The 13,948-nt window shown below is 43.9% G+C and overlaps 1 protein-coding gene across 3 annotated transcripts in view; it reads right to left on the minus strand.

Moving 5' to 3' along the window:
- Positions 1 to 2,360, minus strand: part of PBXIP1 (PBX homeobox interacting protein 1) — a 91,699-nt gene extending 89,339 nt beyond the window's left edge. For all 3 annotated transcript variants that reach the window (XM_085638296.1, XM_085638295.1, XM_085638297.1), the window contains exon 1: positions 2,239 to 2,360. The gene's annotated coding sequence lies outside the window, so the exon portion shown is untranslated. The remainder of the gene's footprint in view (positions 1 to 2,238) is intronic.
- Between the last annotated feature and the right edge of the window lie 11,588 nt (positions 2,361 to 13,948).

The following is a 13,948-nucleotide window of genomic DNA, read 5'->3' on the forward strand; positions in this document are numbered from 1 at the left end:
TATTTTGTATGAAGCTCTCCATTACAGTGTGTGTGTTTTCGAGCTATCTCGCTCATGTATGCCTCCCCCTGCACTCAGTTGTCCGACTTGTTCTCCCCTCCCTTTCCCTCTTGCCCCCACTTGTGCCGATACCAGTCATGGGGATTCTCAGCATTGACTCCAGCTCCAGGGATTTGCAGCACAGACACCTCTCCCTGGGTTTATCTGTCCTGACAAAAGACCCAGGGATTATCTGCATTGATAACCAGTTCCTGGGATTATCTGCCCCCAAATAAGTAAGTAAATGATTGTATTTGATTAATTAAAACCACACATAAGACCCTCTTTAAAAGCAGCCACTATACCATTGAAACAGTAAGCATAAATATAATAACATCTCTAAAATTATAATAATGTGGCCTTGTTAATCTGCTGCATCACATCTCAAGTGCAAACATGAAAATTGTTTGTGTAGCAGTTTTTCATGAATCCGTAATTTATGGGCTATTCAAACAGTGCTCAATCGCATCCTTACAATGTCCAACTTTGTTTATTAAGAATATTTCTTTCAGTAATAGTTGTATTTTCCTATACAATCCAGAACAACAACAGGTAGCACCAGTACTAACCCCAGGGATTATTTGTCTTGATATCATCCCTGGATTACTGATACCAGCCCCGGGGATATGGCTTGGTGCCAGCTCATGGGGTTATCTACCCTGATACCAGCCCATTGATTTATCTGCATTCATTGCAGGCCCTGGGATAGTGTGACCAGATCATGCGACCCAAAAACTGGGACATCTCACAAAAATAGTGGAAGGACTACAATTAAACATCAACGAAGTGACAAAGAATGACAACCCTCATCAACAAAGAAACACAGAAGAAGCGCTAACAAAATAAATAAAATGTAATTTTCAAAACCAGCATCATACCAGTTATTTAAATTGCTTACTTATAACAGCTGCTAACTAGCCCTGATCTGGAACACCTAAAAAAGTGCCTCTCACTGTTTTGAGTTGACCCTGTCTAAAAACCGGGACATGACCCAAATTTTCTGAAATCTGCCGGGACAGGTATTGAAAATCCGGGACGCCTGGTCACCCTACCCTGGGAGAACCTACATGATGCCTGGTACTGGGACAGTAGGCATTGATAAGAACTCTAGAGATTGGTTGCATTGATTAAATGCCCTGGGATTATCTGCGTCGATACCAGATGCAAGGTTTATCAACATTTGTACCAGGCCCTGAGATAGATTGGGTAAAATGACATCAGCCCCAGGGATTATCAACATTGATACCAACCCCTGGGGTTACCTGCTCTGATACAAACCCCAGGGATTGGCTAAACAGGACACTGTGTCAGTATCTGCTGTGATCATTCATCTCAGGTAACGCTCCATCGCTTTGGAACTCACTTCTTAAAGACCTTCGCTGCACCCCCTCCTATACCTACTTCAATCGGAACCCCAAAACTCTACTACTGAACAAATACCTCAACCGGCCCCCTTGAGTTTGCTACACCAACAGCCATCCAATGCGCTCATCTGGCCCAGTTCAGCGTCCATGCCTCACGCGAACAACGCTGGATTATTTGTGACTCTTGGAGACACGTATATCATGTTGCGCTGTACTTTTTTCCCCCTCTTACGATACTATGTCAATGGCGAATCCTTCTTTTAATGCTAAACTTGTAAAGCGCTCGGATGCAACCGATGTCTAGTCAGCGCTATATAAAACTCCCAGATAAATAAATCACTAGCGTCACCCCGTGTATTAAGGGCACTGCTGAACAACACTAGCGCCACGAGGATTACTTTACTGCACTTGGCACTTTTAACCTGACCTGAGTATATGCATTAAGAGCCATGCCAGGGATTATCAGCGTTATTACACGGCACCGCAGGGAGTGTCAGTCCACAGACACTATCACTAGGGGGTTCAATGCACTATTATTTAAATTACCCCAGGAAGAAAATGCAGTTACACGCGCAAGGGTTTGAGTGATTAAGTCCTCGGCATGCCCTGCACTACATGTACCAGCTCTCTGAGAATATTAGGCGCTGTACATTGTCGCCAAAATTACAATAAAACCACGTGCCCTAAACTCTGTACCCCTGTGCCCTTTCTATACTCGACCCTCTTGCCAATCTATCCTGCCCCCTCCTCGGGACTACTGCTGCGCCTACGGCCGTACTGCCCCCTGCCTGGTACAGACATGCCCGCTCTGTACCCCCGCGCCCTCTGTGCCCACCTCTCCCTCCGGGTCCTCGGCTCCTGGCTCTGCCCCGCGGCTGTCACCGGCTCAGACCTCTGTCTCCGCCGCTCCTTCTTTGGATGCAGAACTTTCCTTAACTCCTCTGACTGAAGGGTGGCAGGAGGCGGGGGGGGGGATGGAAGAGAGGCTGCGTCACTGCCCTTCTGACCAATCACAACGCCGCCGAGAGAAACCACCGTCCAACCAGGGTGGAGTTAGCGTCGGAGGGCGGTGCCGAGAAGTGAAGGGCTGGGACAGGTGCCAGTGATGGGGTCTGGGTGGCAGGGGAGATTTTACAGTTGCTGTCTTGAGGACTTGTGTACCAATAGCACAGCGCAGGGATGTTATTTTACAGCAACATTTATTATAGCAGAGGCGGACGAGCTTACGAATGAACAGGGAGAGCCAGAGCCGAGTCAAGGCCCTGGCTCGGCTCTTAGAGCCCGTTCACGAGCCGAACCCTGAAAACGTTTGCTATACGCTATGTAAACCATAGAACAAATACCACCGAATCTTTGATAACGTCTTTAAACATGAACCATTAGTGAACTAAGAGTCAAAACAGGTGTTGAGTAAACCATGTATATGAACAAGATGATTATACAAAACGACAGTCCACGAAATCAAAAAGAACAATTGATGGACAGAATGCAGAACAATGTCATATATTCACCCCAGTACAGAGATCTGGGCCTAAATCAGGGCCGGACTGGCCGTAGCGGGCACCGGGCAATCCCCTGGTGCACCGCACGGGTGGAGGCCGGTTTTGGTCCCCTGGGGGCCTTTTTTGTTACAGGGCCGTTTTTGCAGCATAGCTGCAAATTCGGCCCAGTAACAAAATCGGCCGAAAACCGGCCCTGGCAAAGAGCTCGGCGAGCGCCCCCAAGCCTTGGGGGGGGGATCGGCCGAGCACTATGCCAGGGCCAGTTTTGGTTCCCAGTCCGGCCATGGCCTAAATCCATCGTTTTTTGCTCACCATGCCATTCCAGTTTGGACCCAGCCATATGCAAATCAGTCTTGACCCTGTACCTCATGGGAACAGTCCAGCCCGAACTGCCAAGCCAGGTCCTCCCTGGACCGGAAACAAGCATCCTAGGACCGGTTTCGGGGTTTCACCCCTCTTCAGCCAGGATAGCTTGATTCCAGTGGCATGGAGAGCACGGGACTCACGTCTGAGCATACCCGTCCCACTCCGGGTGACAAATGCAAAAAGAACTATTGATGGACAGAATGCAGAACTATGTCATACATGCTTGTTTCTGGTCCAGGGAGGACCTGGCTTGGCAGTTCGAGCTGGACTGTTCCCATGAGGCACATGGTCAAGACTGATTTGCATATGGCCAGGTCTAAACTGGGGTGGCATGGTGAGCAAAAGAATGATGGCTTTAACCCAGATCTCTTGACTGGGGGTGAATGTTTCGATTTGTTCTGCATTCCGTCCATCAATTGTATGTCTTTTGCTTTCTCGCCCTAAGTGCGCCAGGTATGCCCAGACGTGGGTCCTGGACTCATCGTGCCACTGGAATCAAGCTATCCAAAAAGATGCTTGTTTCTGGTCCAGGGAGGACCTGGCTTGGCAGTTCGGGCTGGACTGTTCCCATGAGGCACAGGGTCAAGACTGATTTGCATATGGCCAGGTCTAAACTGGGGTGGCATGGTGAGCAAAAGAATGATGGCTTTAACCCAGATCTCTTGACTGGGGGTGAATGTTATGATTTGTTCTGCATTCCGTCCATCAATTGTGTGTCTTTTGGATTCCACTAAATCAAGCACAATAGATTTTGTACAACTAGTATTCAGAACTCATATTTGAAAGTGTTTATTAAGCGATAATGAAGAAAAAGGAATTTTGATTAAATAACATATTTGCATAAGATCACACAATTTAAGCATTAGCCACGATTTATCCAGGTTTTCTGGTTTCACTTTGTACACATCAGCCACTAAATGAATTTCTATTTGTAATTTTTTTTTTTTAACGGTTTGTTTTCACCTCTTTGTGCATTTTCTGCAATTTTAAAATAGCGCAAACTCGACACGATGGTATCAGAGTGCTTTTCGTGGGCTCAGTTATATTACACCAGGTCGCATTCATTTTTTAAAGGAATGGGGATATATTACGTGATGTGCCCATAATCACAGTATACGGAGTCAACGCCGAGACTAGATCCTGGTTCCCCAATTCAAAAGTGGGCAGCTCCGTAATACCACATTCTGGGCAGAGGTGGGGTGGCCGGCAGAAGCCACTGGAAAGTTTGGCTCGTTATGGGCTCGGGGTTCCAATAGGACCTCAAACTGAGCCAGAGACTTCAGGCTTGAGCCTGGCTCGAGCTTTCAGTGGCTTGCCCACCTCTATAATATAGCGTTATAGAAATGTTAACAAACTATAAATGGAGCAGCTGATTAATTTCTGGACTGGAATACAAGTTTATATGGCCTAGGCTTCCCTGGACAGCTAATAGAAGAGGTAACACTAAAGGTCCTGTCTGGTGAACTGACCCCTACCATTTTCAGAGACCTATCAAAGTTATAAGGGCCACGTGGTCCCATGCCCTGCGTGGCACTTTAATCCACCCCATGCTCAGAATTAAACTACAAGTCCCAGAAAGCAAGATGACGTTGGCTGAACTAGCTCAGGGTGTTATACAGGGAATGGGGCCACATGGGATCTGGGAGTGTGAGCGCACACCTTAACTGATAATAGCTTTCAAGGTATATCCAGTGTGAGTAGCTCATCTAGTCATAGTTTATTGCTTTGCATTCTGGTACTTGTAGTTTTGATTTGTTGGTTAACATTTCAGGACTGCATGACCATGAATGAAATGAAAAAAAAACATTGGCAATTGACAGCCGTGGCCCGTGCAGGTAAGAGCGGTAGAGCGATGGGGCAGTGGGGCTGGGTGGGGGGATTTTGATGGACAATAATGAGGCAAAATGAAATAAATAAATAATTTTCCCTCGTCATCATCTGTCGAAATCTCCCATCACCCATCTCCACCACACTTACCTGCCTGGGCCTCGGCTGGCAACTGAGCAGCTTCAGAGCTTAGTTACTATTATTCCCCTTGAGAATGTGCAGGACAAAAACTCAGTGATTCTTTTTTTAATTTTCATTCTAGTACTTGCATGATACTGTACTTAGTTTTCCTCAGGTCTCGGAAACGTGGGAATGCTCACTTTGAATGAAAATTGCAAAAGCATGACATATTGTATAATCCGTGGATGTTTGCAATATATGTATAAACGCATGAATTTAATTGACTTATTACAGTCTAGTTGTGACATTACTGGTCACATGTAATAAGAAAATGTCAGCTACTCTACTGTAATAGTTTGTTACAGCTGAGTAGTGCTGTTGCAATGCATGTTTCTAGTGCCAGCAGACAGTGAGAAAGCCAGCTCAGGAAGTAGATTTAGAACGCTGCTAGAAAGATAAATGGGAGAACTAGCTTTTGAAATCTTCTCAACTTTTTTTTCTCCAGAAAACCAGCAGACAAGGAGAGATTGTGGCAGTTTTTGTGTTTATTGCCCTGCCAGAGTTTATTACAGGATGCATTGATCAACATCAAGAATACCACAGATTCTGAACCAGCATTTTTAAAGTGATTTATATTAAATTGCTTATAATTTGTTTTCGCAACAAATTACTAGCTACATAGGTTTTATTTCGCACCTCAAATTCTAAATTTACAGTTCATGTCTGCAACTGTATTACATCTTTTATGTGAAGGAACAAAAGAGGAATGACTTGGGTTACTTGGAGAAGATTGACTGAGTGACCATGTTTTATAAGGAATAATATATCCTTCTGAATTAAATTAAAAGTATTTTGCAAGTCATCTCTGAATTCCATGACCTTATACACAAACGGGAAACAGCCTTTACCACGAAGCATTTTCTACGCGATACGTTTACAACGGTACACTTACCTCGTAAACGTCTTCACAACGCGCATTGCTTCAACGACGTCTTTAGCACGCAAGCAACGTCATCACGGAAAAACGTCTTCCTGGTCGGAAAAAAAAGCGTCAGTCCATCGTTAGTGTTGGCGAAGACCTAAGAAAAAGGAAAAAAAAAGAAGAAAGGGGGCTTGGGGGGGTCTCCCCCCCAAAAAACGAAAAAGCGGGGTAAAGGCAAGATCGAGGTAAGGGCAATGCGAGGAAAAAACATTTCGTTGTAACGCATGCGTGGTAAAGGCATGCGTTGCAACGGAATGCGTAGTAACGAAATATATTCACACAAACATGTCCTTCAGTGTTATTCCAGTATTTGGTCACATAACCCCTGTGTGACTTGCAATAGCCTTAAAGCGCACGGTTGAGGGGATTTTATCCGATGTATAATTTCTACATACACATATTCACGAACTGGGGTGTTACAAAGAGGTTTTGCAGTCAGATAGAAAGCTCTAAGACACGCATAATAATGTTTCCTGCTTGAAGGAGTCCAGGCCCGTGCCAGACCCTGACAGGTGTGGGAAGCAGCCGGGCTCTTAAGGTCCAGCTGCCACCAGACAAACTTTCCAAGACTATTTTTAGGATTGTTTTCAGCTCCATGGGGGAAACGTTTTGGCCGGATGCTTATGTATGTGGATAAAATCTGAATGATGTCACTTTGGCTAAGGTTAAACAAAGGAGAAACTCTTCAAGGTAATGCACTGGGCCAGGGACACCGCAGCAAGAAAATATGGTTTTGAGACAAGGAGTCGCGGTTCCATTAGGACTGGCAAGAACAAGCAAGAAAAACAAAAAGCAAAGACATATGTCTGGCCTTGGCAGACTAAAAGATGGTACACTTTCTCTTTTGGAAGAATGTGCCATAAAAATATAAAGATTATAAAAAAATCATGGCGCAACCCAAACATGGAGGCTGTATGCTTAAGATAAAAAAGTCAAAAATACTTTGGCAGGATGTCAGGTGAGTTCTGTTTTATTTTAGAAACCAGAAGGAAACGACTTTACATTTATATAAAAAAAAAAAAAAAAAAAATCCAGGTTTTCAGAGAAGACATGTTTTTTTATAGGACAATTAAATTCCCAGAATCTCTCGGTGGAATTCAACTTAATAAGTAATTAGTTTGACAAGGAAGACAAGAAATGTGACAATGACGTCAACTTTTGATGTGGCCTGAGGAATTCATAAAAATTTTAATATTGGTCAAAGCTGGTCTTCTTATCCACATCAGTGGCACTCCTTTTTTCGACCCCTGAAGCATGAGAGGCCGAGCGGGGTACACAAAGATCTGTGCAGCAGTCACATGAACACACCAAGCTATAACACCTGCATTTCAATAAGTCATGCCAGCTTGCCCCTCTTTTCTACCCCTATAGGGGTGACATTAAATTGTCTAGCAGGGGAGCCTGTCTTACCACTCTGGCGACAGACAGGGACAGGTGGCATTTGAGAATAGCTGGGAACTTCCCATGGCCCACATGACTGGGCAGAAATACCACAAGCTTCTTACAGAGAGGGGACTGTCCCTCGGTGCAGCAGGCAGGGCATCTGTGGGTATCATATTCTGGAGGAGTCACCTGCCGAGCACGAGGAGGCTAAAGACACACAGATGATGGACGGAATGCGGAACAAATCAAACATTCACCCCAGGCAAGAGATCTGGGTTAAATCCATCATTGGATGAGGAGGCTGGCACACTATTTCCTTCAGATCAAGGCCTTGCATTATTATACCCGCTTTAGGGAAAAAACCTACTTTCCTTCGATCACCTTTCTCGATAAACACCAATTTCCCTTTAACCGCTGGGGGGCACTATATTTTTCTCTACACCTTCCATAATGGGCAAGAACCCATTTTAGTATGCCATCTTATGTAGAAACCACTTTTTTTTTATTTATGCCCGCGTTGAAAGAAAATACACGCTTCCCTAGATCCATTTAGGGGTCCAACATCATTTTTCACCCTCTTAGGGAGGCGGACACCTGTTCCCCTATACCCTTTAAGGAGAGGAAACTCTAATTTCACACAACCAATTCCATTTACCTATTTCACCCTGCCCACTTTAAGGTATAAATACATTTTCTCCTATACTCACTTCATGAGGAAATATCCTTTTACAAATATTTACTTCCTGGGTAAATACCGAAATCACTACATCAACTACGGGTAAATACCAATTTCACTATGCCCACTTTTGGGGTAAATACCTATTTAGGGATAAACGCCTATTTCGGTATGGTAAATACCGATTTCACTAAACTCACTTTACAGACAAAAACCTATTTCATGTATTGTATACATCGTCTGATCCTCTGTATTGTCTTTTTGTACCGATGTTTGTTTAATAAAAAGATTTTTTTTTTAAACAAAAAAAGAAAAAACTATTTGATTATACCTACTGACTTCCGGGTCACGCTCATATCAGTCAAAAATTAAGAGCCAAAAGTCACATAGCGCTTTGAGGATTCAAACCTTCCTATCATGGTTTAAGGGAGTTGCCATTAGGAAGAATCTGCAGAAGAAATATCTAAGTGGACCAATTGGGAGACTGTCTAATGTCCTAAAATCGACAATTGTCTCACTTTCTTCCTCCCGAATTGTGCTGGACTCAAGATTGGTCAAACCTAGGCGCTGGTGAGACAGCTCAGCAGGTTCATGGGTTCTCTTTGTAACCTGTAGGTCAAAGGTTCCATGGGCACCTCGTTCTTTCATCCTTCTGTGGTCGATAAAAGGAGCAACTTTGAAACAAGATAATAGCAACACCCGTTATATATAGCTCCTTGAAGCTGCAAGCCTGTGTCATTTGGCACGGTATTAAAAAAGGTCATTATGGTTTGGAGAAACGTTTGGGCTAAAACATTTTTGGACAGAGATGCGGGCAACAGAAGGTTGTGGCAGAACAGTAACTGGACATTGTCCCTCGCTGGTCTACTGTCTAAAAATAAAACTTGGGTGCGGGGGTGGTGTGTGTCCGAGTGTACGGTCTATCACTTTCAAAGGTGTCCTTTTCCTGGAGGACTGCGGACAGGCAGACGTCCTCTGGCACTTGAGCCAACTTTGCACCTAGTTGGCACCCGCGCTGGCAGTCCCAGCAGAGAGGTCAAGGACTGCATGGGGGTGGGCAGGTGGGCCCCTCTGGAGTGTTTATGTTCGGTTATCGGCTATGTGGTAGCCCAGTGAGAAAGAAATCCCTTACTGTCAGTAAAGCAAAGTTTTTGAATACCTATTTCAGAGATTTAAAACAAACCCTAAAACAATCCAGCAAAGGAAAAAGTTTCTCCAAAAAGTAGAAAACACCCCTTTTTGGGGGTCAGCCCTCAAAGAAAACAACCATTGGCAAGCCAATAGGCCTGGTTTTGCGTACCAGCCTTTCGGCTCTGTATGCTTTTGAATTGCTCTGTTTTTTCCCTAAACTTTATTGCTGGGGAACCTGGGGCCCACCTCAACTTACAATTTTTAGTCTTTTTAAATTGACTAAAAGCAAAAATATTTTTGGAGTCTCAAAAAGAACGCATTCCCTGATTTTGATACTCTTGGTGCCAAAACAGATATAAAAATAAGAGTTATTTTTATAAATTGGAGTGGCTCTCCTTATTGACTCGTGGGCATCATTTGACTATTGTGTGTATTTGCAGATGTCGAACACTCCTCTCTGATAAGCCCGAGGCAGCACGGCCACACTACCCCTTATAAGAACACCTTGGGGTTGCTAGAGCAAGCCGCCGTCCACTTATAAGGGAATCCTGAAACACTGGTGTCTAGAGATACGATTTCGAAAGACGGCATTAGCTGAAAAATAATATGAACTTTGTGTGAAAAACTGAACTACAACTACCAAGACGCTATGGTGTAATTGAACTGTTACATGCAAGCAGTGCGTGCCTACCCACTTTCACTGATAAAAGGCTCTCGTGAGCCACCCCCCAAGCTGACGAGCTTTGGAATGCCTGCACGCTATGAGTGGGATTATACCTGGGAAAATTGGCAGCATGTCCAGAAACCCGTAAATATTCTCTACCGATGAGGGAGGAATCCCGAAACACTGGTGTCTAGAGATACTAATTCGAACGACGGCATTAGCTGAAAAATAATATGAACTTTGTGTGAAAAACTGAACTACAACTATCATGACGCTATGGGGTACTGGCACCGTTACATGCAAGCAGTGCATTCCGACCCACTTTCACACTTAATACCTGGACTCTTTGCACCTATACCTCTTTCTTGGTATACTATATAAAGAGCCAGCTTTGTACAGTAAGTTTATTATACATACAATTTTAGTAAAAATCAAAAGGTATTGGCTAACGCATAACCTAAAAATACTACAGATGTGGGAATCATGCCGGGTATGGACAAAGGTATTTGCCCAGTCCCGGTTGAAGACCATTTGAACAACTTCGAGGTGCTATTTTATTCCGCAACAAGGAGGGGCCCGTGCTAAATGGCTGCAAATACAAGAGAAGTACGGAAACAATAATGAACATACATTGGCAAAGCCAATAAGTCTCCCCTTTGGAAACTACTTGCTTTACAAATGCTTTCTTGCATGCTACACAGCATTAGTAGAAAGCAAAGCATTTTCCTGGTGCAGTTTAGTATGGGGGGGGGGGGTAAGAGAGAGAAAAAACCAGCGTGATGACGACAACGCTTTTGGCAGTGAGTCATTCTGTAGGCACGCACCTACAGAATGACATGGGTAACATTTTCTTTTATTTTTTATTGACCGATATAAGATGGTGGGTGCCACTTAGTTCAGTCAATACAACAATAAGACACTCTAAGTGTGCAAAAGCTTTTTTGTGGAGGGCCAACAACAATTTGCTGCCTGAACCTTTCAATTTGTGTATATATATATATATATAAAATATTTTGAAAGAAATTACGGCGGAGATGGAATAAAATGGAGAAGCGGCTTGGGGGGAGCATAACGGCGAGTGAACTGGTCCATGAAGGATAGAGCTACATTATCCAGCTAGGGAGAAGCACATGAGAGAGACAGCAACAGGTGATGCGGGAGGCAAAGGACACTAGGAAGGCAGCACCACAGAGAGCTAGGGAAGTACCAGTAGAGAGAGCGAGGAGCCACAAAACTAAGAGAGAGCAAACACAGAGCACAAGGTGAAGGTATTTGGGACAGGAGAAACACAAGCGGGAGAGAGCTGGAAAACACATGCACTCTGATGGAGTTCTAAACCAAGAAGAAAAGTAGTTCCCTAAAAGTGAGCAGTGGAAGGACACAATTTAGTCATTCAAGAGGATGGTTAGCCGGCTATGCTTCAGGGGTGAGACAAACACAAGAAGGAAAGTCATCAAATAGAAAACAAGCACAAGAGAGTGAAAAGCCAACAATGGTTGGGCTCTAAGCCCCTGTAGGTTTTTGCTAAGCTCACAAGCGGGCTTACGCAACCAGACAGCTTGTGCTGCATGGTAGGCTCAACCTAAAAGGAAACAGAATTATGTGTGATCCTTGATAGCCATTTTTGTTCTGCACTCTTTTAGGAATGTGGACATCATTTAGGTTCTTGGACCAAAAAGTGGTCAACGTTGTTAGTGGACAATGTATCAAGTTGGGCTTTGATCTATTACAGGCCAGGCTTAGTAACTGGTGGTATTATAACCTTCCCACTCATCTCAAATTAGTAGTACTAAACCTCGTGAGGACGAACGGCTTAGTCATCCTTTCAAGAATACATACCTATGACCTTCTGGTCAACTGAACAGCTTTCTAGAGCTAGGGGCAAGAAAAGGATTCACAGACATATTCATCCAGGAAGGCTAGGACAGATAACATTATAGTTTTTATTATCATCAGGAAGAGAGTAATTCTTCCACCAAGCACTTTTGTCACCCGAGCAAAGGGCAGCAGGCGGCGGTGGTGGTTTGGGTGAGCCTACTGTGGAATGAAGCAGATTGGCTGGATACCAGTGGGGTCTGCACAAGTGTCCGTGAGGGTCAGCTGGTGCCAGCACATGAGCAGATAAAACCCACAGCAGCTGCTGGTAAAAATATCCGCCTTCCTCTTGAAGGCTCCGCTCTCAAACGTTTGGCGAAATGAGTGACTCGCATGGGGAGGGGCTGTGGGCATTCTGGTACCAAAAACCTGCACAAAATGAGGTTGTGTCCTGTGGGGCATCGTTTGGAATACTGTACGAGGTATGAATGTCGTGAAATGAAAATAAGTGAAAAAAGAAAGGGAGGTCCCCTTTTAATCCAATCAGGGACAGGGGGAGCATACAAGAAACAAATAAGTCCCTTACAACAGTGGTCAGGGAATTACCAATTTGAGAGGACATAACAGTTCTACAATATTATAGAGTCAACATTACAAATAAAAATAAAAACAAAATCATACGTTTGCATTGGGGATTTATTAAATACGATTATATACAAAAATCATATAAAAACATTTCATTAAAAATACATCATTATGAGAAAACAGTTGTCGACGCAGCGTTTCGGTATGAAATAAACACCTTCTTCAGGACAGTTTTCTAACCACAGCGGTGATGATGTTAGGCTTCAATTTAACTAACACATCTGGTGATTAAAATCATTGCGATTTAAAATCATGAAGAGAGAGGGGAGTGATGATCTCCTCTGAGATTAAAAAACCTTATAATGCAAGGTATTCACAATGTGGATGTGTATACTGGTGCCACCGTTGGTCTATATAGTCGGGATACGAATAAATAGGAACTAAGTAATGCCAACCGTTGTGATTGGAGTGCTGCGATTAGGCTGATGTGCCTTGTTTTATATGAGTCATCCCAGGTATGGGTTAATGCAAGTCTGCTTGGGCTGGCTTCTGGTTAACCACCTGATCAGTTTACCGCGGCCTCCCTGCAACCAGTATACAGCTTCCGGGTCAGGTATGAATGTCCTCTTGGAACTACTGCAGTGGTTCTTAACCTGTGGTCCGGGGACCTCTGTTTAATAAAGTGTATATAACTAAAGAAGCAAAATGTACAACTGAAATGTCTTCAATCGTACTGTAAACTTGAGGGACTTTGACATCGGAGGCTAAAAACTTAAGGTAGTATCCTCAGATTGAATTGTGGGAACAGTGCAAGTGCATCAAACAGAATGCAGTATGGTCGAGCAGCGGCCCTAATTGAATTTAGAAAAGCTCCAACCTTCCCATTACAATTTAGATTTTTGAATATTTGAGAATTAAATAAGATAATAATTTGTGTAGCTTTGATGAATGCTTGTTTTTGTATTTTTCGTGCATTGTTTTGCAGTTCAAATCATAAATACTGCTTAGACCGAGATACCTGGCTTCCCGTAATGACTCGGGCTGTCCGCAGACTCCAATAAGGATGCAGTGGGGTTTCCGGGTTCTAGTAATGATTACATGGGGGTCCACAGAGTCAATATGTTAAGAACCACTGTGTCCTGTTCTCCAGGAAACATCTTGAGTGTTGTTCCCAGGTCTTAGGATAGCGTTTGACGTAATGGGCAAGTTCCGGAGCCCTATCTGGAGGTTATATCTGGAATATTGTAGCCAGTGCTGGAAGCCCCATCGGGAGTATGGTGTCAACTGGTCCATGTGTGTTCAGCGGATTCACTCCTGGTTTTAACTATGCATGTTGGTACATTGTAGTTCTATTTATCCATTAGACATCTAGGGCTGCAAGTACCAGAACGTAAACAAGCATTGGCAAAACAAATCACTCTTGGTTTTTAGCTGCTAATGCAGACTTATTAGCTTTGTCAATTGCTTTTTGCCGATGCTATTCAAAATTCGCAA

Source organism: Triturus cristatus, chromosome 12 (assembly GCF_964204655.1).
Source record: "Triturus cristatus chromosome 12, aTriCri1.1, whole genome shotgun sequence".
NCBI lineage: Eukaryota > Metazoa > Chordata > Amphibia > Caudata > Salamandridae > Triturus > Triturus cristatus.